This window comes from Ambystoma mexicanum, chromosome 8 (genome assembly GCF_040938575.1).
Source record: "Ambystoma mexicanum isolate Mex_15411 chromosome 8, UKY_AmexF1_1, whole genome shotgun sequence".
NCBI classification, from domain to species: domain Eukaryota; kingdom Metazoa; phylum Chordata; class Amphibia; order Caudata; family Ambystomatidae; genus Ambystoma; species Ambystoma mexicanum.
The window spans coordinates 1,027,977,362-1,027,991,735 of record NC_090929.1 but is presented as its reverse complement, the minus strand read 5'-3'; the positions used below and the strand labels follow the sequence as shown (position 1 = coordinate 1,027,991,735).

The 14,374-nt window shown below is 42.0% G+C and overlaps 1 long non-coding RNA gene across 1 annotated transcript in view; it reads right to left on the bottom strand.

Moving 5' to 3' along the window:
• Positions 1–1,560: 1,560 nt before the first annotated feature.
• The window catches only part of LOC138472680 (uncharacterized), a 243,716-nt gene continuing 230,902 nt past the window's right edge, over positions 1,561–14,374 (bottom strand). Inside the window, exon 4 of the long non-coding RNA XR_011268656.1 lies at positions 1,561–3,465. This is a non-coding gene — a long non-coding RNA (uncharacterized lncRNA). The remainder of the gene's footprint in view (positions 3,466–14,374) is intronic.

The window sequence follows — 14,374 nt, the reverse complement described above, 5'->3', positions numbered from 1 at the left end:
TATGTTTTATCTTGGCCTTCTCACGAAGGCGATCCTTGTAGAGTTAAGGCCTATCCTCCCCTGTCACCACAGAGACCTCCTGGGATGGCAAAGGGTAGGTTGCTGCAGCGACCTGGCCAGAAACGTCTTTGTGGTGTAGGAGGTTTTGTCTTATTGGGGGCAAATTCGGGATTTGGCTGTATTTTCTTACCGTGATATCTCAGTGGTAAACTGGCAGTAAACTGGCTTTACATTTAGTGATAGTTTAGTATTACCCTATTTTGGTGATAATATAGTGTTAGCTTGTGTTGGTGATAATTTTAGTGGTATTTTACTTTGTGGTATTTTCAGAATTACCTTATTTTTGTGATATAGCAGTGAGCATGGCTTTTTGTACTACAGCCGCATCATAAAACAAATCTTTCCTCTCTGTTAGAATATCTTTTGGTTGCCTCTAGAGGACCCGAAAAAGTGAACACTACACCAAGCACACCGTTTTCTGGACAATGTTGTTTGTTTTAGTTTGTGAAAAAAATGAAGTAATTAGGTCAAATGTAAGAGTTTATATAGGTGCGGAGGAGAGGTGCTCAGCCTTGGTATCTAGTCTAGAAAGCAAGTCAAAGAAAAGGTGATTTCCTAATTAGGGAAAACTACGTCCCCTGCACAATGTCAATGAGGCGTGAGCCTAAGTGTTGTTTAAGAATTCGAAGGATAAGTAACTATTCAGGACTCCCATTGGGGCAAACATCCAAACAGATTACAGCCTTCTATTTTAATTATGTAATACATTTTTTCTAGGCATTTCTAACACATTTACTTTGAGGCAAACTGCGCCATAAAATTAGGCTTGACAGATTGTTTCCTTTTTTCATAGAAATGTATATGAAAATCAATGAATGCCCCTGATGAAGAGTGATAGAAACTCAAAACGCTTTGGGCCAACTTACATCATTTGTTTAAATAAAAAACTGTATATTTAAAATGTATCTCAAAGTTGTCAAGCATAATTTTATGGCGCAGTTTGCCTTAAAGTAAATGTGTTAGAAATGCCTAGAAAAAATGTATTACATAATTAAAATAGAAGGCTGTAATCTGTTTGGATGTTTGCCCCAATGGGAGTCCTGAATAGTTACTTATCTTTCGAATTCTTAAACAACACTTAGGCTCACACCTCATTGACAGTGTACAGGGGATGTAGTTTTCCTATTTAGGAAACCGCCTGTAGAGGACCCCCCAGACCTATCACTCCCTTAGAGAACCCAGTGAGTTTAATCAGAACGCCACATATTGTATGTGACTGGTATTACTGGCTTATTTACATCCAGTAATCTATGTGTCTCATCTGACACTGCCTTATTTTCAGCATGCAACGAAGGACTCACTCACAACACACACCCACTTTCCTACCTTGCAGTTATTTATTCACTTTTCCTTGCTTGCTATTTTAGCTACAGTGGTAAATTAGAAAATGCTTTACAGCTCTGATATAATCATCAAATCCTTGTGGTTTCCCTGTGTAGAAATGATTCACAGATGCATGAAATGACACCAGAATCCCAGCCTTTGTTTTTTGTACACACTGTATTATATAACAATTATAAACAGAAATACATTTTACCACATGATATCACAGCATTGAGCCTACAAAATATAAGAGAGAACAGAAAAAAACAGGCACATTGCAATACAAAAAAACTAATTTGGTGTTCAGCACTTTTAAACATGGAGAAAGATGAAAATGAAGCATTATTCTTTTTTTCTAACTCCCTGCACTGCCAACAAATTATGTCATCTCCCATTCATTCTCTTTTCCTCACTTGGCACTAACTCACCCAGGCCAGTGAAGTTTGAAACTCTCGTTGACAGGATCTTATTTGTACAACCTTGCTATTTCGCAGACCCAGTGCTAAAGACTCCTTTGCATCAAAGCCAGCAACTCAACCTCTTTGTGTGGGGAGCTCCCTGCTGTTTAAGTTTGTAGCCAGCACTCACACCCATATGGAGTCCAGCAGCATTTCTTTGGAAGCATGGTGCGTACCTCTGTCCCAGCTCGATCTCATCTCTTCCCCCTGGTTATTCCTTAAGAAACCTCCTCTTGCCTAACACCCCTATGCCAGCCCTCTATTGACGTGGCCCATCCACCTCCAATTTCTACCAATCAGAATAAAAGAATGTGTCCTGTACCAGCCCTCGTTTTTCAAGACAATGACGATTTCAGTCCTGCAAAGCAACTGTTTCCAATTGCCTTCCTGCCAGAGGCATATTTCTGCCCTCCACGGAAAACACTCGCATGGAATGAATTTCAGAGTGTGCATCTCTTCATGGCAAATAAAATGGATTTTAAACCGTGCATGTAAAAATATAGAATACATTTCATTGTGCACAGAAACTGCATTAACGTTAGAGGGATTGGAGTTAATATATTAGTAATGCAATTAGTACAAGGTTAATTAATTATGTATTTCTAATGCAGTTCGCACACATGAAAACATCCAATTTGTAAAAATGTGTGTGCGCCTCTTCATTTTAAAATAACAGCACACTGTTCTAAAACATTTTACTAAATGCTCTGAAAAATTGCCTGCTGGCTATTAGGGAAAACTGCTTTGCACCTATTTTGAAATGGCTGCATTCAGATATTGCATACTACCAATAAAAACACCAAATACATCCTTACATACCCTCCTTTTTCCTACAATTCTGGCTAATAAACCCATAATTGGAGGAAACTCTCTTTTTTCATTGTTATTAGATGAATCACGGTTGAAATAATAGCATCTTAATAAAATGAATATTTAAATATTTCATAACAAACCATTGCTTAATCATAACAAAAGTGAAGCAGATCCCAAATAGGGCCCATCAGTCCTCACACACAAGTGCATGCGCATGTATAATGAAACATTTACACGCGCATATTTCCAACCGAAGTGTCCACGTATGTTTGAATGTCTTTTTCAATCATAGTCTTTAAATATGTGTGAAATAAACATTTCTCATTAGTGTATATGCATGACAACAAAACAATAAAATAAAATAAATAAATAAAAGAAATGACTAACAAAACTAACTAAAACAATACAATAAAATAACAAACTTGTGGGTCTCCATTATTCCCATCTTCAGTCACTATTGGTAAAGCATAGGACAATTCTATGCTCCACCAGCAACGCTGCAAAATTAAGTTCAACTGATTACTGTTTCATTGGTGGCATTCACCATCTTCATGACCACACCTCTGCGATGTCCTGATCACCAAACTTCCATTACCACATCCCTTTAGTGGAATTCTTCCAGCCTGGCACTCTTGGACGTCTTTCCACAAAAGTCCTCTCTTTTAGAATCCCAGTCTATTTGTCTTCATCTCCATATTTTGGTCCGGAGGCTTTCCTGGGGCTTCATCCCGTGGACTCCAGGAATCTATCATCTCTCGCGTCCTCCGGTCTTGCAACCGCCAACCCCTGCCAAGATGATAATTAATCGTATCTAAATCAAATAGAAAAGGAACAGATTAAGTACATAGCACAATATCAATTTTACCCTTTCTACTACCTGGCCAAAAACAAAAATGTGGCCCAAACATTATGATCCTTTACTTTCGAATAACTGCAATTAAGCACATGTTATAGAGAAACAAGCAACATAAATATCCCACCTTTTTACACATTTGCAAAGATCTGCATGTATAATAACTATATCACATTGTGTTAGAATAGATTGATTTGACTCAGCATTTTTCATAAACGCATAGGGTCCCGCTCCTTTTTTTTAATGTTTTTTTGTATTTCTTTTTTTTATTAACATAGCTTTTTTTATTTATTACTATATTACTATACTACTATATTTTTAGTTTCTCATGAAATAAAACACCACCTATTTTTATGATATATGCATCATATGGTTAAAAGTTCTTCACTCATTCATTAACATACAAACCTATTGTGTTTTCATCAGTTATCTCACTGGTAGCTTTCTTTCCCATGCAGTTAGTACACCTAACCTGTTTCCACCTGCTCAAGTCTCTTTATTTCATGCTTTGGATGACGGCTTATTTTGATTAACGTGAACAAATATCTCTGTTGCTATCTCACCCTCTGCCTTCAAGATTTTATACACTACCGGGGACACTTTATCTATTATTTCAAAGGGACCTTGCCATGCCGCAAGACATTTTGAGTTTTTATGTTTACCTTTCCCGAAATTAAACTTATATACCCGATCACCTATTTTATACTCTTTCACAGATGTCTTTTTATCATAGTAGAACTTTGCACTATCAGCAGCTCTTTCCAAATTTCGCTGCACAAATGCAAATGCATGTTGTAAATGCTTTCGCAATTCTTCCACATACTCATGAACTGTAGATGCACTCACAAGTTTTTGCTCATACGCCCTGTATAATAAATGTTGCGGCAGTACCATTTTCCTTCCTGTCAACACCTCATGATGACTGATACCTGTCGCTTTAGCAGGAGTTGACCTAATGGCCATCAATACTAAACGTAATCACAAATCTCAACTAGAACCTGCCTCCGCTACAAACTTCTTTAGTATTTCCACTGCAGATCTATTGCAACGTTCAACATTCTCAAAAGAGGCGGACCGATATGCGATGTGCAACTTCCTTTTTACCCCCAATATCTGCCACACCTTGCTCATTAAGGTGCCTGTGAAATGACTTCCTCGGTCTGACTCTATTCTTTGTGGTAACCCAAATCTTGAAAATATGTGATTTACCAGCAATGTAGCTGCTTTTTGTGCACTACAATCTGGTGCAGGAATACATTCTATCCATTTCGACATTAAACATACCACCGACAAAAGATAACGGTTCCCCTACTCAATCTCTTTACATGCCCTACACAGGCGATTGTTAAATCCGACCATGGAAGAGTTAAACCTCTTTTCATTAATGGAGCTCTATGCATTGGTGAAGCAGGTTTAAATTGTGCACATACCAGACACCCCCTGGTATATAATTCCACATCTTGGGACATGTGTGGCCAGTAAGCATAATCTTTCAGGATCTCTAAAGTTTTTTGTAAACCTCTGTGTCCTGCAGTTATTGAATCATGTGCATGGTATAACATTAGCCCTCTGAATGAAAGAGGTACCACCCACTGTATCTGCCCTGTTATGGATTCCCTGATCATCAGACCATCCTGTAGTTTAATTCATTTTTTGTTCTTTAATAACACTCTCAACTCTTCTTTTCCTGTACAATCATTTTCAGTTAAAGGATTGTGTTAGGGGTCCATCAAGTGATTATAATAGACCCCCAATACAGGGTCATCTTTTTGTGTCTTAATCAGATCCTGATCTGGTGCATCATAACTCCATTGCACTATGGGTTGTTCAACTGCATTTGGAGCTTTAGAGCGTGTAACTGCATCTATTTGTATTTCACCAATTAAGTGTTCAATGGGCAACAATTCTCCCATAACAGCCCCAATCTTGGCCAATTGACCTACTCTATCAGTTCCCTCCTTACCCTCTCCCGGTGTGTTTTCAAATGTCTACAGATTTTCCTCCAGTATACTGTTAAATCATTCTCTGACACAAATTTGTCTATAGCTTGAATCATTTTCCCATGTTTGGGGGGCTTTTTGTTTTATGTGAGCATGCCTCTTGCCTTCCAGCAAGGCAAATATTCTACAAAGCTATTTCATGCATAATCAGAATCAGTCACCAGGACAATTTCACTGAATTTGTTATCAACTGCAGTAGTAATTGCTTTATAAATGGCTGCTAACTCTGCTACCTGGCTACTTCTAGCCCCAATTCTCATTTGTATACTAGGAATGTCCTTACAGCTCAACCAGACATTTCCTATCCCTGACACCAACTGTTTATTGCTGTCATTTTCAATGTGAAAAGCAAATCCATCGACATACACAATTGGCAATTCCTTGTATGTATTTTCATCAAAAGCTTTGTGTGGTGATTGTTCAAACTCCTGCAAACTGGACTCCACCTCTACCTCATCTGATACAATACACATTCAGCTGCACAGTCATGTAGATCTGCCAACCCTTGAGCAATTGGGCTCTTTTTATTCTGGCCATATCTCACTTCTACAGGGAAGCCCTGCAATGCCAATGTCCATGAAGTAATTCTGGAGTGTGCTAGATTGCCTGATCTAATCCTTTTACTCTGTAAAAACTGCAATGGTTGATGATTTGTCGCAATGATCACCTCTTCCCCTTGAACAATGGGACGAAAATGTTGCAATGCCCATACGGTGGTCAGAAGAGCCTTTTCAAACTCACTGAATTTAGTCTCAACCTAAGAAAATGTCTTACTTGCATAAGCAATAATTTTATGGTTCAAATAATGTTTTTAAGACAACACCGCTGAAATACACTGCTCAGTGAATCCTATTTCTATGAAAAAATCTTTATTCTTTATGGGGTAGGCCAAGCATGGTAACTTTATGAGACATTCCTTCAATTTAGCAACTGCCTCAGACTGCTCCTTTTCCCATTTGCAGGGTGTACTCAGCTTCAATAGTTTAATCAATGGTTGAGTGATTTCAGCATCATTTTCAATAAACCTCCTGTTATATCCCGTCATTCCTAATAAACTTTTTTTAAACTTTTCATGTTTCTAGGATCTTTCAATTTCTGTATGGCCTCCACCCTTTACTTTTGTGGATTTAACCCATGTTCAGTTACTTCATGGCCTAAGAAATTCACCTTTTTCTTGCAATTGGACTTTCTGTAAAGATACTTTGGACCTCGCGGTTTGCAATTGGTCAAGTACATGTCTAATTTCATCAAAATGACTTTTTACGTTTTCATTTTTTACCAGGACATCATCTACATAAACTATGGTCCCTTTTTCCGCTGCATCTGGCATAGCTTTTCTCAAAAATATGCCAAATTCGCTCCCACTATTGACATACCCAAATGGTGTTCTGGACCAAGCGTATTGCGTTTTATCAAATGAAAATGTAAATAAATTCTGAATTTCTTCAGCCAGTGGCATACACCAATACCCAGATGTAAGATCTAATGTGGTAAATACGTTTGACCCATGCACCTGAGCAAGGCCTTGATCAATGAATGGCAGCAGCCATCTAGACACTGGCACTCTTTTATTTAATTCCCTCAGGTCTGCACACAGAAACGCCATTGACCATTTGGCTTTAATACACCCAACATGGGAGTGTTGGAGGTACTATGAATGGGTCTGATAATTCCCCTAGACTCCAGGTTTTTAATTATCTCTGCCAATGACTCTAAGCATGCCAGTGGTAATCGGTATTGTCACACAAATACTGGATTTCTACCACACCCCTCTGGTAATGTGGCAACATGTAAATCGGTTAGGCCGCAATCATATGCGTCTTTGGCAAAAACGTCCTTAAACTCCATAAATATTTTTCTCAATTTACTCTTATCCTCTTCACTATCACAGGCATCTGCTAACAGAATCTGCTCATCTACCATTTTAGAAAAATCTGGGAAATCCTCCAATGAAGGAACCTCTGTGCTTTCTTCCAACTGTGTGGCTGTATCTCTCTGCAGAGCTGCCACTTTTAAATATTTTGGCATATCAGCCTCCATTTCACTGTGCTGATTTCCTGTTTCATTTTCATTTAAATCAAATAATAAAATTCTCCAGGTGACAGCACACTGTTTCATTGGAATCATAAGAGTACACAGATTGAATTTTGAACATCCCTTTCGGTTGAGAATCCAGGTACTCTGGCAACACACCCTGTGCATCTACATATCTCTCAGAAATATTTCCAATCACCATATTGTTGAAATCTGCTGTATAATGTGATTTTTGTATTGCCATTCCTAGCACGGAATTCTCTTCTAAATGAACATCTTGACATCCTCTATTATCCACCATGATTTTGATGGACCCCTCCCCAATATCTACCAATGGGGTATATTCATAATCCAGTCCTTGCTGTTTCATGGATTCAATCAAGCACACAAATGCATCAGAATCCTTCCTTTGCTGTCCATTCTTGCGCTTTAGTGTTATAGCAACCTACTTGGTGAATGCGGGAATAATAATATCATTCTTCACCTGCAGTTCAATTGCATATGGCACCAATTGTGCACAATGATATGCCTTTCTTTTGTCTTCAAATTCGGGCGCAGGCCCGCCTAGCCGGGACCATACTTTTTGGTTAAGGAAATCTAACACCATGAACATCCTGTGCATGGTATCATTGCCCAGTTAAAAATAATTTTGTGTTCCACTCACTATCCACACATCGTGGTAGATGCTTTTTTGTCCAACATTAATCTTTAGCATGCGCCTTCTGCGATTCGATTTTCAAAATCTGGATTGTCCAAACCAGAGATGTTTTGGTTTTTAATTCTAAACTTTGGGATCTCCTCCCTTTCCATTATTCTCTGCAGTAGTTTCTCATTAACAAAACTCCTTTCCTGTTCAAGTGCCAAAGTGGCTTTTATCATTTTAGAATGGCCATTTATACCAATATGAACCCATGGTTGCTCATCTTCCATATGTATTTCAGCAAGAGTGGTGATGTGTTTTTCTGCGTCTGCTTTAGGAATGGGGTTCTGTTTGCACTTCTTCTCTTTTAAATAGAAGCGCAATGTGTGTTCATCTATTTCAGTTTGCCCTTTCTTCCTAAGATCCATATAAATCTGCACAGATTGTTTTTCTTTTTCACTTTGCATTTTGTCCTGACACATTAAAATAACGGTGGCACTAGGCACACAGCTATTCCGGAGGTACACCTCCACTGCATCATTCGATTTGGCAACAGTATGGCATTAATTTATGCTGTTGTTTTGTGACTTTATTTTCTTAGACCTTAATGGTTTTTTGGTTAAAGACCACAGAACCCCATTTGCCCCATCAATGAGAGGAGACAATCTTTTCAGGCAATCTGTTCCCATCAAGAATGGAATTTCACAAATAGATGTGATCAATACTTCCTGTTTCATTCTGTGTTTCCCTTTCTTTATGTCAACTTCAGTAACACCTTCAATAGGCACCTCCTCACCGTTGAAGTTATGTACTGGGCTTTCACTCTGTCTCACTTTGATCTGATTCTGTGGAGATCTCCCTTCATTGATACTTTTTACCAATTCTTTGGACATAATTGTGGCCTGTGCACCTGTGTCAATCATTGTAAATGTATTGCACTTCTCTTCCACAGTAATGGGAGCATAATATCTGTCTTCAGTTTCCTCTAATACACAAAAAAGTGTGACATTTTCACTGATTTCAGGACTCACTTTTCTCAGACCCTTCTCACTCTTGGCTAAGCACATCGGTAAATGAAAGGACATTTTTCCCTCCTTTCTGTCCATTTCCATTTGAGAAACCTTACCTATCTCCCCATGTTCAGAGGTCATTTGGAGTGTGGCCACTGTTCGCCCTTCCATCCGGGGATCATCAGAGTTCACACTGCAATTCTTCAACTGAATATGTGTATAAACATCACCTGATATATTGTCATTTTCGAATTCTGGGCATTTGTTGGTATTTGGCATGGTACCAGTCTTTTTAATTTCTTTAAAAATCTGTGGCTCAAAGAACTCTTCAGGTGACTGATCTGTACCCTCCTTTTTTAGTACTTATTCTTCCTGCCTGTATTTTATTAGCATCTTGGTTGTCTAGGGAGGGTGTTCTAACATTCACATTTACTCCCTCGTCAATTATTTTATCAGTGCATGAGTTGTCTTTCTTAAATCTGTCTCTTTGTTCCTTTGGAATTTCATGTTTTTCTCCTTTTCCTTTTTCATTTGCACAAACTTCCAGCGTTTGATTCAACGCAAGGTTTAACCAAACCTCTTTTTTTGATGTGTTTGCAAATTCTGCCTCATGTTCATTTGAAGGTATTTTTGTTTTTAAATCATTAAACAGCTCAGGGCCATTATGCAAAACCGCCTTTGGGAATCTGTCTTTTTATCATTGCAGGTGTCATGAATATTTAAGCTTCTATGACCTTCTGCCCCTTCATTTAATGACTGTTTTTGAACTGTACTGAGTTTTCCTATTTGTTCAGCCAACATTTTTACTTGGGCCTCGAGACACTGGAATCTTTCCATTTCTCTAGGATCTTCTCTTTGCGGCCTATGCCGATATTGGTTGTTCTCCCCTGGTTAAACCTATTCTGGTATCTCTCAGGAGAGTGATTCCTATTTGAATTGTTTCTGAACTCTTGATTCATGTGGGGTGGGGAGCAGGGTGTACCTATTTTTTGGTTGTAATCCCCTGGTGTTGGTGATTGATTGTATTGACGTGGAGCATAGTTCATATTCTGCCTCGTGTCCTGTCTCTCATTTTGTGAGTACTGTTGTGACTGTTCGTGCTGTCGAACCACGTCTCTCCCCTGTACCTCCACACTCTCCTCACCTGAACTTCCTGAGTTGTCTGTGTCTTGTAGGTTCCGCCGACTCAGGTAGTCTCTTTCCTTTTTTAGAGGAACTTGCCTGTCACGGAAGGAAGCCACAGTTACCGCTGAATGGACAGCAGTTCCGGGACTCCTTTTCCGGAAACAAGCCGGGAAAAGGGAAAACCCCACACGGGGGAAACAACCCTTGAGGATGCAGAGTGATCATTGCAGTCTGGAAGATCCACGCAGACAAGGCTGGAGAAGACACAGTGCAAAAATGCAGGTACGGTGGAGTCCAACGAAGATGAGACTGGTAGCTGAAGGGTCGAGAAGTACTCCGTAGGAAGGTGAGACAGTCCTAAGAAGTAGGAGAAGACCGCTGAGAAAAGGCGGCAAGTAGGTGCTGGGTGGACCGAGAAACACGGCCCAGAGAAGGGAAGAGAACAGTTCCCAGAGAAGGAAGAAGGCAGCGGGAAGAGAAGCAGGAGAACCTTACCGTCGCAGAGAGAGAGAGAGCGGCCAGGGGGGAGAAGGGAGAAAAGAAAAAACACACGCCGCAGCGGCAGCAAAAGCGAGGGAAGCGGAGGGAGAAAGGGTACCGCGTAGGAAGCAGCAGAGGAAGGGGAAAAAGACAAAAAGACAGGAAAAATAGTATCGCTAGGAGAGCGAAACTAGAAGGCGCCAAGATCCGCTTCGTAAGCCGAGGCAAGCGGAGGGATCAAGCAGGGCCAAGGGGAGCGAAGGAACCAGGAGCGCTGGAGTGAAGTCAGTGAGCGGTTGAAACGCAGCGACTTCCGGGTAGAGAGAGAAGATAACACCCAGCAGCCCTGCGTCCGGCCAATGGCCCCAACCAGAAACAAAGGAAGGACTAAAAACCCTTTTGTCCGGGTTGCAGTCTCCAGCGTGGAAGAAGCCGCCAATTGCGGCGGTGGTGGCGGATGACAGTATGCCCTCCTCTCCACCTAACCGCCCCGGGTTTCCCTGGGTGACGGCGGTGAAACAGGGCTAACAATCTCGGAGCATGAACCTGTGAAGCCGGTTCCCATGAGTCCTCCGACTCAGGGTATCCCTTCCAGGACAAAAGGTATTCTAGACGTCCGCGATAAAACCTGGAATCGCGGATGCGGGATACCTCATTCTCCTCTGACTCCTGGGACTGAGTTGGAGCCGGCTTTGGGATGGGCCGAAGGTGCAGATCAGGATAGTAAGGTTTGAGAAGAGAAGAGTGAAAAACAGGGTGAATACGACGAAGAGAGAAAGGGAGCCGGAGGCGATACGCAACCGGATTAACCTTGGAAAGAATGAGGAAAGGTCCCAGAAATCGAGGGGATAGTTTAGAAGGCCGTGTCCATCTGGGCAGAAACCGGGTGGATAGCCAGACCTGATCACCAGGCTCCCAAGCCGGACAATCCTTGAGGTGTCGATCTGCGCTGGATTTGGACCGTTTTCTGCTAGCCTCCAAACTCCGGATAGCAGAAGTTTGAGCCTCCTTGATGCTTCCTAAGACTTCCTCCGCAGCCGGGGAGTTGGTATACCCGGGAACCTCTGGAAACACTCAACGGGGATGGACCCCATAAGTACAGAAAAAAGGAGAGAGTCCGGTGGCAGAGTGCCTGGTGTTGTTATACGAGAACTCAGCCGTAGGAAGCAAAGAGACCCAGTTGTCTTGGTGTTGGGTGATGTAGCACCATAGGTATTGTTCTAGTGTAGCGTTGAGTCGTTCCGTCTGACCATTAGATTCTGGGTGAAAACCCGAAGACAGAGCCCTCTCAATGCCCAACCGGTTGCACAAGGCCGTCCAAAACTTCTAGATATACTGGCTTCCCCGATCAGAGATTATCTTATCGGGTAGACCATGCAGCTTAAAGATGTCTCGAGAAAAAACTTCTGCCATTTTGGCCACAGTGGGTAGACCTGGAAGAGGGGAGAAATGAGCCAGTTTGGAGAAAGCATCCACCGTAACCATGATACAAGTGCAGGACTCAGAGGCTGGCAGATCGACTATGAAATCGGTGGAGATTAGCCCCCAAGGACGAGCAGGCAGTTCGACTTGAGTCAACAGACCTAAAGGTTTACCCAGGCGATATTTGGCTCTGGCACAAATCGGGCAGGCTTTAACATATTCGTAGGTCTCCTTCTTCGCGTTGGGCCACAGAAAAGTTCTGGAAAGGAGCTCAAGAGTGTTATCTGCTCCTCTATGACCGGCCGAGCGAGAGTCATGGCTCCACTTCAAGATCTTAGTGCGTAGAGGACCCTTAGGGATGTACAGTCTTCTCTTGTAGAAAAGCCAGTCCCCTTTTTGTTGAAACGGGGAAGTGGAGCGTAAGGACAATTGAGGTCCTTCCTGAACCAGGGCCGTCTTAACATCTTGAAAGAAAGATCCGATGCAAGCCAGAATCTGATTGCGATTAAACATGGACTCCTTCTTGATCGCTGTGTGCTCTTTAATGGAGTCTTTGCGGGACAAAGCATCTGCCAAACTATTCTGGGATCCAGGGATATATGTGACCTGGAATTCGAACTGTGCAAAAAGATGAGCCCACCTGGCCTGTCTGGAATTTGAACACTCCATCTCTTGAAGAACCTTGAGATTCTTGTGATCAGTTCTGATCAGGAATTGATGTCTGGCCCCCATTAGCAGATGATGCCACTCCTCACAGGCAAGTTTCATGGCCAGCAGTTCCTTTTTCAGCACGGAGTAATTGAGTTGGCGGGGAGAAAGAGTTTTTGACAGATAGGCCACCGGATGTTCCACATCCTGTATGGCCTGAAGAAGAACGGCTCCTACCGCGACTGCTGAGGCGTCCGTTTCCAGAATAAATGGTCGTGTCTGATCTGGATGTTGCAGAATTGGAGCGGAGCAGAAAAGACTCTTAAGATGACTGAAACTCTTTCCGCCTTCGTCTGACCAGGAAAACGGAAATGCTTCTTTCTTGAGCAGTCGCGTAATGGGATACACCACTTCAGAAAAGTTAGAGATGAACCTTCAGTAGTAGTTCGCTAGGCCCAGGAATCTTTGTACCTCTCGTATGGAGGTAGGTGCCGGCCAGTCGAGAATAGCTTCAACCTTGGTCTGATCCATGGCAACACCTTCTTCGGAAAGGATAAAGCCTAGATAGTGCACCGAAGAAACGGCAAACCTGCATTTTTCAGCTTTGACAAGCAACTGATTCTCCTGAAGACGAGACAATACCTGAGTAACGTGTTTCATGTGTTCCTTCATGGTAGAGGAGAAAACAAGGATGTCGTCAAGGTAGATTATGACAGAGACTGAAAGCAGATCTGAGAACATCCTATCCACGAATCTCTGAAAAGCCGCTGGAGCATTCACCAAACCGAATGGCATAACTCTATACTCATAGAGACCGTAAGGGGCGCGAAAAGCTGTTTTCCATTCGTCCCCTTCGGCGATGCAGAGCAAATGATATGCGTTCCTGAGACCAACTTAGTGAATACCCGAGCTCCTTGCACCGCCTCGATGATGTCGGTTATGAGCGGCGTAGGATATCGATCTCTGACGGTCACCTTATTGAGACCCCTGTAGTCTATGCAGGATCTGAGGTCGGTGCTGTCCTTTTTTTTGATGAAGAATAAGGAGGCTCCGGCGGGAGACTTCGAAGGTTGGATAAGTCCATTCCCCATATTAGTGTCAAGATAGTTCCTTAGTACCCTCTTTTCTGATTGGGTAAGGGAGAACATCCGCCCAAATGGAACCAGAGCATTGGGTTCGAGATCAATTGAGCAGTCTTCTGGCCGGTGAGGTGGTAGTCGGGCGTGAATGCTCTCTTGGAAAACTTGAGTAAATTCAGCACAAAAATTAGGGAGAGTGTGAATCCCCACATGATCATTCGAGAGAATCCTGACAGACTCTGGATCCTTCCTGGCTTCTGAAGGAAGACAGTTGGCAGCACAATATGGGGAACCAAAACTCAGTTGGTTCTCGGTCCAGTTGATGTGAGGATTGTGCCTGCGAAGCCACGGGATTCGTAAGATTATGGGAAAATGGGCGGCCCGGATGATGTCGAATTGAAGGACCTCCGTATGTCTGTTGATGACTAA